Here is a 10,715-nt window from a genome sequence, read left to right as displayed (position 1 = left end):
TTATGTATTATTGTCATTTTGTTTATTTTCTTTTGTTTCCTATTCTGACATCGGACTCGGACTTCTCTTCAACTGAGTTTTACTGTGCGTACTGTTGTGCGTTTGTTTTTTCTGCATTGGCTAGAGGTATAGGGGGAGGGTTGAGATCTCAAAAAACATGTTTAACCCCGCCGCATTTTTGCGCCTGTCCCAAGTCAGGAGCCTCTGGCCTTTGTTAGTCTTGTATCATTTTTAATTTTATTTTTTTGTGTATAATTTGGAGTTTAGTATGACGTCAATTATCACTGAACTAGTATACATATTTGTTTAGGGGCCAGCTGAAGGACGCCTCCGGGTGCGGTAGTTTCTCGTTGCATTGATGACCCATTGGTGGCCTTCGGCTGTTGTCTGCTCTATGGTCGGGTTGTTGTCTCTTTGACACATTCCCCATTTCCATTCTCAATTTTTTATGATAATAAGAGAAAAAATTCGAACTAATTTACATAGGTAATTACATATCAGTTCATTTATTTTCAAACAACCAATTAAAGTGTTAGTGTCCTTGTAAGTGGAAATCTTTATGATCATCACCCAATGAATTTGCAGCTATACATCTGTAATCTCCGTCATCATAAGGTAAAAATTTCCGTATTGTAAGAACATGTGTATGCGGATCTACTAGTATATTTGTGCCTAATGAGCCACCCTGAAAATATATAATATAAATTCATTACATGTTTAAATAGTAATCACGAGAGTTTGATACTATAAATTTAGACATTTACTTGATTAATAAGTCTCATGGGGCTAAAAATGCAATCAAATGTCATCATTATCATGAAATTAACCGTTTTACAATATCAAGGACTAAGCGTAATTTTATTGTTCGCACCCAAAAATGAAAAAAAGTCACGCCATTAGTAGAAACTGTAAATGCCACGATAATTTTTATTTGGAGCTATTTTGATGTCTCTAGTATCCTTAATCTATATGTTTAGTTCATTCATTTGTAAAGAACTCATTAAAACTTTCACTGTGCACTTAGCAGGAAAAATTGCTTATCTATGTAATTTTAACAGCGAAAAAGATGGCAATATGTTCAAGGACAAATACCCTGGCTTGTTAACGCTACAGTACGATGAACACGTTAAAATAGTACAATAAACATGTAGCACTAGTACAATGTACATGTAACACTAGTACAATGTACATGTTACACTAGTATAATGTACATGTAACACTAGTACAATTTACATGTAACACTAGTACAATGTACATGTAACACTAGTATAATGTACAGGTTACACTATCACAATGTGCATGTATAACACTAGTACAATGTACATGTAACACTTGTACAATGTACATGTAACAGTAGTACAATGTAGGTGTAACACTAGTATAATATACAGGTAACACTAACAGAATGTACATGTAACACTAGTACAATGTACATGTTAAAATAGCAGAAGTACATATTGCACTAGTATAATGTACATGTAACACTAGTACAATGTACATGTAACAATAGTATAATGTACATGTAACACTAGTACAATGTACATGTAACAATAGTATAATGTACATGTAACACTAGTACTTACTAACTAAGACTACAAAAAGTTTTGAAAATGAGCATGATCCACATGTGCTTAAAAACAATTACACGAATAGTACAGCAGCATGACAACAATAACAAATCAAAACCATGTAGGTCCAAAGATCATTCGAAACTCAACGGAAGTACCAATGAGAACATGCAACCAGGTTTATATGAGTGAATTCATACATGTCATCTGACAAAAAGTATCAACCTAAACAATTGGGCCATCAATATTTAATGGTCTGACCCAAACTGTTCCCTCAAAATAACAATAACATCACGTCATGTTTGAATTTCCACTATTAAGAACGTTATCAGTACATTCATAGATGAATGTTTAATACGCCAGACGAGCGATTAGTCTACAAAAGACTCATCAGTGACGCTCGAATAAAAAAGTCAATTGGCTAAATAAATTACGAAGTTATAAAAGAAAAAAGGGACCCAAAGGTCCAAAAGGGTTTTGCCAATTACCTCTACGATTATCGATGCCTAGGGTAAAAAGTCCTTAGTATTTCGGAAAATTTAAAGTTTTGTTGACATTTATAATTATGACCATATCAATGATTTATGTTAATCGTAACATATTTTGTGTGCTTCTATAAATAAAACCGAGTTGTCTTACGATTCTGAAATGGAAATGATTATTTATCATTCCAATATTCTACCAATCATTACACAAACATTTCATTTTAATACAATAATAAATTTGCCGTGTTCTGAAAATACTTCTACAATATTTAGAGAGAACCACCGACCTTCGGTAGGAAAACTCACAATTCTATTCAATCAAGATTGAAGCCGAGTGCACCTACCCCGTGCTTGATTCGAACTCACAACCTCAGTGTTGACAGGCTAGTGATATAGTAGTTAGACTACTTAGAATACTCGGTCACCGAGGCACCCTACAATATTTTGAAGAAAAAAATATAATATAATGTATATATGGTTTCCGTTTCTTCTATGCGTATATCTAATATGTAAAATTGAGATGAAAGCCAAAACGTGTTTACCCGTGTTAGGAAATCTATTGTCGGACTAGGATTTCCGGTGGCAACGCATTGGATCGTCACTGTATCGCCATATCTTATATTTGTTGGATTGATAACAACTTGATGTACAATTGGAGCTGTCTCTAAAAAAGAAAGAAAACCATATAAAAATGACAATAATATTAACAATTAAAATTATTTCTCTAATTACTATCCGATTCATACACTTCCCTAACAGTTGATTGCTTTTTCATAATCAATGACGCAAGCTATGATTACTTTCCTGTGATTTTTTTATTGGGATGTCATCAAAAAGGCGATCATATTTTAGATTGCTTGACACCAGGAACAGCAATACGTTTCTAGATAATTGAAAAAACAGATAAAGTTTGCCTAGATATTGTCAAACCATCATTCGAAAAAAAAACATCCTTAGGTGGACAACTTACAATATGCTATATTTTATGACATATAGTATTCAAAGACGTATTAATGATGTTCGCTCCTCTGTCTCAAAATAACAAGCTTTAAAAAAGACTACGATAAGTTGATAGTTTAATGATTAAGGTGTACCGTACAATCTCGTGTATACATGCTTTGTCTGTAAATACTCCAGTTCAGAAAGTAATATCATTTTAATTATTTTGAAACTTTAAATATGTTGTGTATCTGTAGAGTCTTTTTATGTTGATGTAATTCTAATATGGAGTGTTATTGATACATGTGTAAGCAATATGCCTTAAAAGCTAGTTTAATTGACGGCCTTTTGTATTATTTAATCTTTATTTAATGCCAACTCTCTACCAGCTATTCCATCATCGCTGACGCCACATTTAGCAGTACACAATCAACAAATGATTAAATCAATGAATTTAAAATGACCTATTTTATAACATCATGAACATATATTATAAAAAGACCTATTAAACGTGTTAATTGGACAACTTACGAGGAATAAGCGTTGTTGGTACAATTGTCGTTGTAGTTGGAGGAGCTATTGTTGATTGAATGGTACAGTTACGGTTACATAATTCCGAGTCACAACAAATTGAACAGGTTCCCTGTGGATTACTTCGCGCACAATGCTGAATAATCAATTGTTGACGTAGAGCGTGATAAGTTGCATTTTATTGGCTTACTGTTATAAGCAATTTACATTATTTATAAACAATTTACATTATTTATAAACAATTTACATTATTAATAAACAATATTCCACAATAATTATCATTGTTGCGGTTCTTGGTGAAAATCAGAGTACAGAGGAGTCAATTGACGCCTTGGTCTTAGTGTATGTTTAAGGAATGTAGAGCATTTATAAAGATTTTGTATCAACAGTGATGATCAAAAAGTACACAAAAAAGTGTTGCTCTGTTGATATAATTATAATTGATTGATTGATTGATGTTTGCTAAACGTCAATTGACAATTGTTTCTTACATTTTTTTTACTTATTTTTGTACATAGTGTATTGTATTAATTTTGAACAATAATTATTTCAGTCGATTTTGAAAATCAAATTTCAAATGAATGTTGAATTATATTTATTTCATGAAACGCAGGAGAATTTCAACTGTTTGAAGGAAATTCAAATAACTCGAATGCATTTTAAATATTTGTATATATAAACATAGACGTCTAACAAAAGAAAATAATATTTTCATGCTCTTAAAAGGAAGAGAAAACTAGAACTACTATTATAACTGGTCACGTTAACAAACCATGACTAGATTGGCTTTGTTTTGTAAACAAATAAATGCATTCCAAGTTATGTACATATATCTACACACATTAACGTGTTTTATGTACGCGTAGTGATTTTGTGTCATGAATTGATACACCGCTACCATATCTGTCCTTTTTTCAATAGTTGCCTTGAAATCTTACTATATGCAACATACCGATTTCTCTGAACAACCATGTGTCCAACGAGGTTCACCAAGCAGATTTCGTGTTTGTTTTATAGAGCATGCCTGTGATATTACAAAAGGCAAATTATTAAGTTTAGACTAAGAACAAGGGGTATGATTACTTAAACATACTCATAATTCTACATACCTAAATATTTGTTTAAGCCTTTTGTGCGCTCTTATTTTTATATTTTAAGATTTCTTTCATCTCTTAGATTAATGTTGTACTTGTTTTACAATTTTGAAAAAGAAGTCTAATGGGTGTTTTGTTTTGCATCTGACTATTTATCTGTACGTCTGTCGTTCATGCATACATTGCATATACGTGGATTATAAGAGATGACGTACTTCTTGAAAATTTGGTGTATACTTATGACTTTCATAGATGCGGTGTACACCTGTGACTTCAAAAGAGGCTGTGTATAACTATTACCATAATGAATGAATTATAACACAAGAAAACAACTTTCCACCAGAGACAAAATTAGTGTATACCTATAAAAAATATACTTAATATCTATTTCACAGATGTCGACTTACATGTTCCAATTGTCATATTTACAATCCAGTCCTCTTTTCCTAAAATGTGACCTACCTGATCACACATATCACCAAATCTGTACTTACATGAGCATCACCCAAGGTGCCACATATGGAGCATGATCTGCTTTATATTTCGGATCACCTGAGATTACTTTCGGTTTTTGATGAGGTTCGTGCTATTCTTTTCTATGTTGTGTTTTGTAGACTGTTGTTTGTCTTTTGGTAATTTTTCGTTTTTGCTTGCCATGGCATTGACAGTTCGTTTTCGACCTACAAGTTTGAATGTCCCTTTGGTATCTCTTGCTTCTCTTTTCTAAGACTCATCATTGACACAATAGTGCAAGAAATAAAAACACATCTACATTTGATATTTTCTAGTGTTTATCGTTATAAGATGCAAAACTCTACGTAGCGAAATGCTGAATTAAATTATCAGTTGTGTGACTTTCAGTAATTAAACAACGAAAAACAAAACGTTTCTCGAAACTAATTTTTTATTGTTATTCCCAGACATTACCGAATCCCGGTCACATAGTGAAATATGATTGCCTTCATCAGCATCAACTGCCAGAGGGCAGTCATAACACATGATTCATCCTACAGGAAGTCTATCGGTTGTTACTGAATTAAACAATACAATGCTCTTTCATTAAACGCGTAACAGCTAGAATTTTTATTATCAAAGAACAGATGCAAACAAAGGTATTGGATATGATAATTCCGCATTGTCACAAAAAGAACAAAATGTTGAGTAAAAGTCAATAGTACAGTATTTAAGCAGTAGTAGTCCAAACTTATAGATATCAATAAAAGATACCATACACTTTTTAAGAATAGATAATCTCAAAATGGCCAATGTGTTCTGAAAAGTTAGATGTCTAAACGGAAAAGACGTAACAAATATATCAATCAGTATATACTATAAAGTTAGATGTCTAAACAGAAAAGACGTAACAAAAATATTAATCAGTGTAATACTGTAAAGTTAGAGGTATAAACGGAAAAGACATAACAAATATATTAATCAGTGTTTACTGAAAAGATAGATGTTTATTTTCGTAAACACCAAAAAGACCTTGATAGTATAATCAACAAAGTATAATTAAGACTTCCTGTTTAAGTACAATTACATTGATTATCAACTGAAAAATTACAGTCAAAAGACTATTATTTAAATCTTGTTTGTTTATTGGCTACTGTATAGATTGTTCCCTTATGGGAACTTAGGGCCAATATTTAGCAAAAAAACTCACCGAATCTCTATCACATAAGGTCAAATGGTTACAAGAGTTTGGATATCTACTGAAAGGACAGTCATAGCATAAAGTCGAACCAAACGGCTTCGTAAAATCTAAAGCATGTGTAATAATGTATTAATTGTCTAAATAAAGACTATAGACTTACCGTTAATTGTTGTATAGCCTTAGGTAGAAAAAACTCATCATACCAGGCTTATAATGTAATACGCCAGACGCGTTTTTCGTCAACATAACTCTTCATAGAAACGGTGACATAAAGTTACTGACTTCTACGTTAGTTGGTCTCTGGTGAGGAGTTGTCTTATTGGCAATTATACAACATCTTCTTATATTTTAGTAATTAAGATTTAATGCCGAGGGGTTTAAATACTATCAATCATGGTCTGACCAATTTCGAGCATATTCACACCTTCTAGTGCCAATTGAGGAGGTATATATCTCATCATAGATACCAGGATTAAATTGTGTATGCCAGACGCGCGTTTCGTCTACAAAAGACTCACGCTCGAATAAAAAAAATAAAACTTATAAAAGGTATGCTATAGCAATTAAAGAGGCGCGTTTATTAGGCTTGCGGGATGTATGAACACTCAAGCACGTGCGGTGAAAGGATGGTTTTCCGTCTTCACACGTTGAAAACCTTTGCAATAACTATTTGTTGTATCCCTATGTGGCCTGTTGCAATGAAAACTAATGTTACTATCCATCATGCTCTTATTTTCTAAAAACATTAACGTTAAGCAGATAACAGCCAGTCGATCGATCAAAGGTACTATGGGGAAAAAAGCGTCAATGAATTAAGATAAAGTATAACAAAAATCTGGTTCTCCAAGGGAAAATGATCAAAAAGGGAAACTCTATAAAAACTGAGAAAATCAATTGCTATCAACCAACGGAAAGAGTGAAAAACAACTGTCATATTTCTGCATTTGTACTGACATTTTCCGAAGAGCATGGTGGAATAAACCTGGTTTTATACCTAGCTAAACCTGCCATTTGTATGACAGACGTTTATTGTTTTGTTATATTCACAGAATTGGGTGAACAATCAAAACAAACATTAAAGGTTAATGTGACAATAATTGGAATTACTGTGCAAACATGCATTAAATAAAAAAAAAACACAACAGACTTAAAATAATTATTAACAATCATACAGTTATTCCTATACACATTAAATGATTAACTAATTGTGTGTTGGTTGCTTTACGCCCAGTGACAACTATTTCGTACATATTGAAGACAACAATCTTACAAATTATACAAAAGGTAGGTTTTGAAAATTGAGTCACAGAAAAGATAAGGTATGTTATATAGAGACGGTAATTTCGCTTTGCAACAGACCACAAACTTACCCCTCAAAGAGTTGTTACAAGGATTTCTTGTGTACATTGTGCGTGGCACTTTCTTACACGAGACATCCAACTTGACGCCCCATTCCGCATGGCAGTGGTTGCGAGTTTCTACATCCCGCATAGCCAAATAGACGCGTCTGTTGAGCATGGTTGTTACTGCCGGATGGATACGTTCTATGAAGAACATATTTTTATTAACAAGTCAGCCATTCGGGTTTGAATCATACAGATAATCAACAATAAGAAACGAAAAAAATTGAGGATGAATTAAGCTCTACCTTATCCTTCTCCTGTAAGTATTAGATATTTATCTAACCTGCATATGCATTTTTTCATTATTACAGAATGTCCACATTTGTATATTATTTTTGGATTCGATAACAATTAAATATTTTAGAAGAATAGCATACTTGCAGAACCACAATGTCCTTCCAAATTACAGATATTCCTGTCATTACAGCATTCATGACATATTGTCCTATCAATGCGTTTCCTGGCACTCCGTTTGCCGACTACTGGTAAAAGTGGACCTGATGAGCTGCAAAACTTAGATATTAAAAATAATGAATAAAAAAAGATAGAAATCTAACGACATGAAAAGTCAAAACACTTCATCGGGTAAAGCATTTTTTAAATGCTTTTAATGCTACCAGTATTCTTAATGTAGTTATTTCTATTTGTAGTTTGCTTGTACCAGCTGTGTTTCTGAATTTTTGTTTTGATGTAATTTATTTACTTGCTTCTTCTGAACTGATTGTTATTTTACATTGTTCTATAAACCCTTTTTATTACACTGAAAGAAATGAAAAAAAATTTTTGGGCTAGCAAAGCCGCCAAAGTATGTATTTAGGTCAAAAGTGTTAAGTGCATATCTTGTTGTCGCCGATGAAACTATTGATACAATTTCTAGATTCAGGGCAATTCAGAGCTTGACAACAGTTGCCTTTTGATGAAGACCATATATTGACCTCTTAAATGTGTTTTGTTTCGTTGTATTTCTGTTTAAATGACTTACACTGCATGTTAACCTTCTTGATAAATCATTTACGACATAAAATAAATCATCCTATAATGAAACACGGTTACCTATAATTAAGGGAATCACCATTTCATTATGATATATAACAAAAGGGAAAGATGACACCTAAGGGAACAATAGAAAATATAAATGAAAGAAAAACAGTCCCTGAAATCTATCTTATAAACATACATCCAAGCTGACATTGGTGAACGGTTACTTACATTGAGTGATTTGCAGCCAACATTGTATAAATGCCATGATTTTAGTCCGTTACTGGTTTCACATCTCTCTATATAACAGACCTGAAACGGTTACAGACTAAAAGTTGGAAGCTATAGATTGTTATACGTACATGTAAGTTTCAATATCTTAATCGTCAAACGTTGTCATAGTAGCCCTAGGTTTTTACCCAAACTTTTATCACAGACATGTTAATGATGTGTAACATACTCATTTAAGTACTGAAAATCATGTTAAATCAACTTACAAGCCAAATTGTTTAATGATTTTTATCACCCTTTTCTCTGTAAAAGTGTTTCATAACAGCAAATTATTAGTTGTCAATTTTTTATAAATAGTTTGCATATGAAATTGTAAAAGTTGAGTCATTTTTTGTACAAAAGTTCATACAGGTAATAACTATATAGACGATTATTGTACTGTAATGACATTGAATTTCTGTGCAATAAAAATTATAACTACCGATGTGAAATTATTTGTGGTTGATAAAAATTCATTCACTCACCTTTGAAAAAAGTGCCCAGGTTTCCAATATATACTGAGTAAGTTTAGATTAGCAACATATATTTTAATAATAAAACTAAAAAAATTCCAAAATTGCAAAAATACATTTTAAATATTTTTTTTGCGTAGATTTACATTGAACCTTCTGGTTTATTATCTTTGTTACACTAAATTACATATTGTTATGTTGAGGAGTATAGTTTTATTATTTTTTTAAAACCTTTTAACAAATATATGTTAATCCTTTGTAAATAAACATTTAAGTTTGTCCATGATACACAAAGAATCTGGCATAATTAAATTTTCAATAAAATAATCCATTTTTACAAACAGCAAGACCACGAGGGCTTGATACGCTCGTCCTCGCCAATCATCATCTGAGCATTTTTTAACATCAGAAAAATAAAATTGAAAATCGTGAAATAGTACACAGACCTCCAGAAACCTTACTGAATAACTTGGTAAAAAAGTAAGTAAATCACTTATTGGTAACTTGACTTAGTTAACATATAAATAATTATTGACCCTTATGTTTGTCGCGCTCACGAAAATTGGTAAGATACTTTTTAAATTATAATTCTACTCGTCTTCTGTTAACAAAGTAAATATCATCAAAAGAATACCGACCCGCTGACCCTTTCTTTATAATTTCCATAAGATAGTAGGAGATCGAACTAGACAAACGCAAATTGGTGCGCGACATGTTAACACGAGACGAACGTGCGGAGAAATAACGGTATACCAGAATATATGTACATTGTTGACAGACGTATTAAGCATTATATTAAACCATCAAAATTTCAATTGACTTAAAATATAACATATTGTGATAGGATTCAAATCATCATTTTTGTTTTAGAAGAATCATCAGGCGGAATATACCAAATTTATAGTAGTAAACGGACTGACAATGCCATGGCAAATAAACAAACAAAAAACAAACAAAAGACAAACAATAGACAAACAACAGCCTACAAAACATTACGTATAAAACTAACGACTAAGCAACACAAACTCCACCAAAAACCGGGGATGTTCTCAGCAAGGGTAAACAGATCTTCTCCATTTGGCACATGTTGTTTTGTTTATGAAAGTACAAACACGGTAATAATTTTAATTCTGTATTTAAAATTCGAATAGAAGATGGGTTTCACGCATTTGTAATGCATATAAATTAAAACAATGACCTCAATTACACAGAGACTGAAATGACAAAGATTATTGATCTGCATGATTATCGATAGAAAATGTTATCAAAAGGAACCAATGGTCGTTGAGAAAAAGTAAAGCTGTAAATCAGTTCAAAGAT

General features: G+C 32.2%; 1 long non-coding RNA gene across 1 annotated transcript; it reads right to left on the bottom strand.

Annotated features, from left to right (window-relative positions):
• Positions 1 to 487: 487 nt before the first annotated feature.
• LOC127721605 (uncharacterized) lies at positions 488 to 4,531 on the bottom strand. Its single transcript, XR_007991338.1, has 4 exons — positions 4,476 to 4,531; positions 3,524 to 3,659; positions 2,596 to 2,717; positions 488 to 685 (listed from the first exon to the last, which is right to left on the bottom strand). It is a non-coding gene; the product is annotated as an uncharacterized LOC127721605 (long non-coding RNA).
• Positions 4,532 to 10,715: the final 6,184 nt, after the last annotated feature.

Source organism: Mytilus californianus, unplaced genomic scaffold (genome assembly GCF_021869535.1).
Source record: "Mytilus californianus isolate M0D057914Y unplaced genomic scaffold, xbMytCali1.0.p SCAF_12, whole genome shotgun sequence".
Taxonomy (NCBI): Eukaryota; Metazoa; Mollusca; class Bivalvia; order Mytilida; family Mytilidae; genus Mytilus; species Mytilus californianus.
The sequence above is the reverse complement of the archived record's forward strand: the minus strand, read 5'-3'. Positions and strand labels throughout refer to the sequence as shown.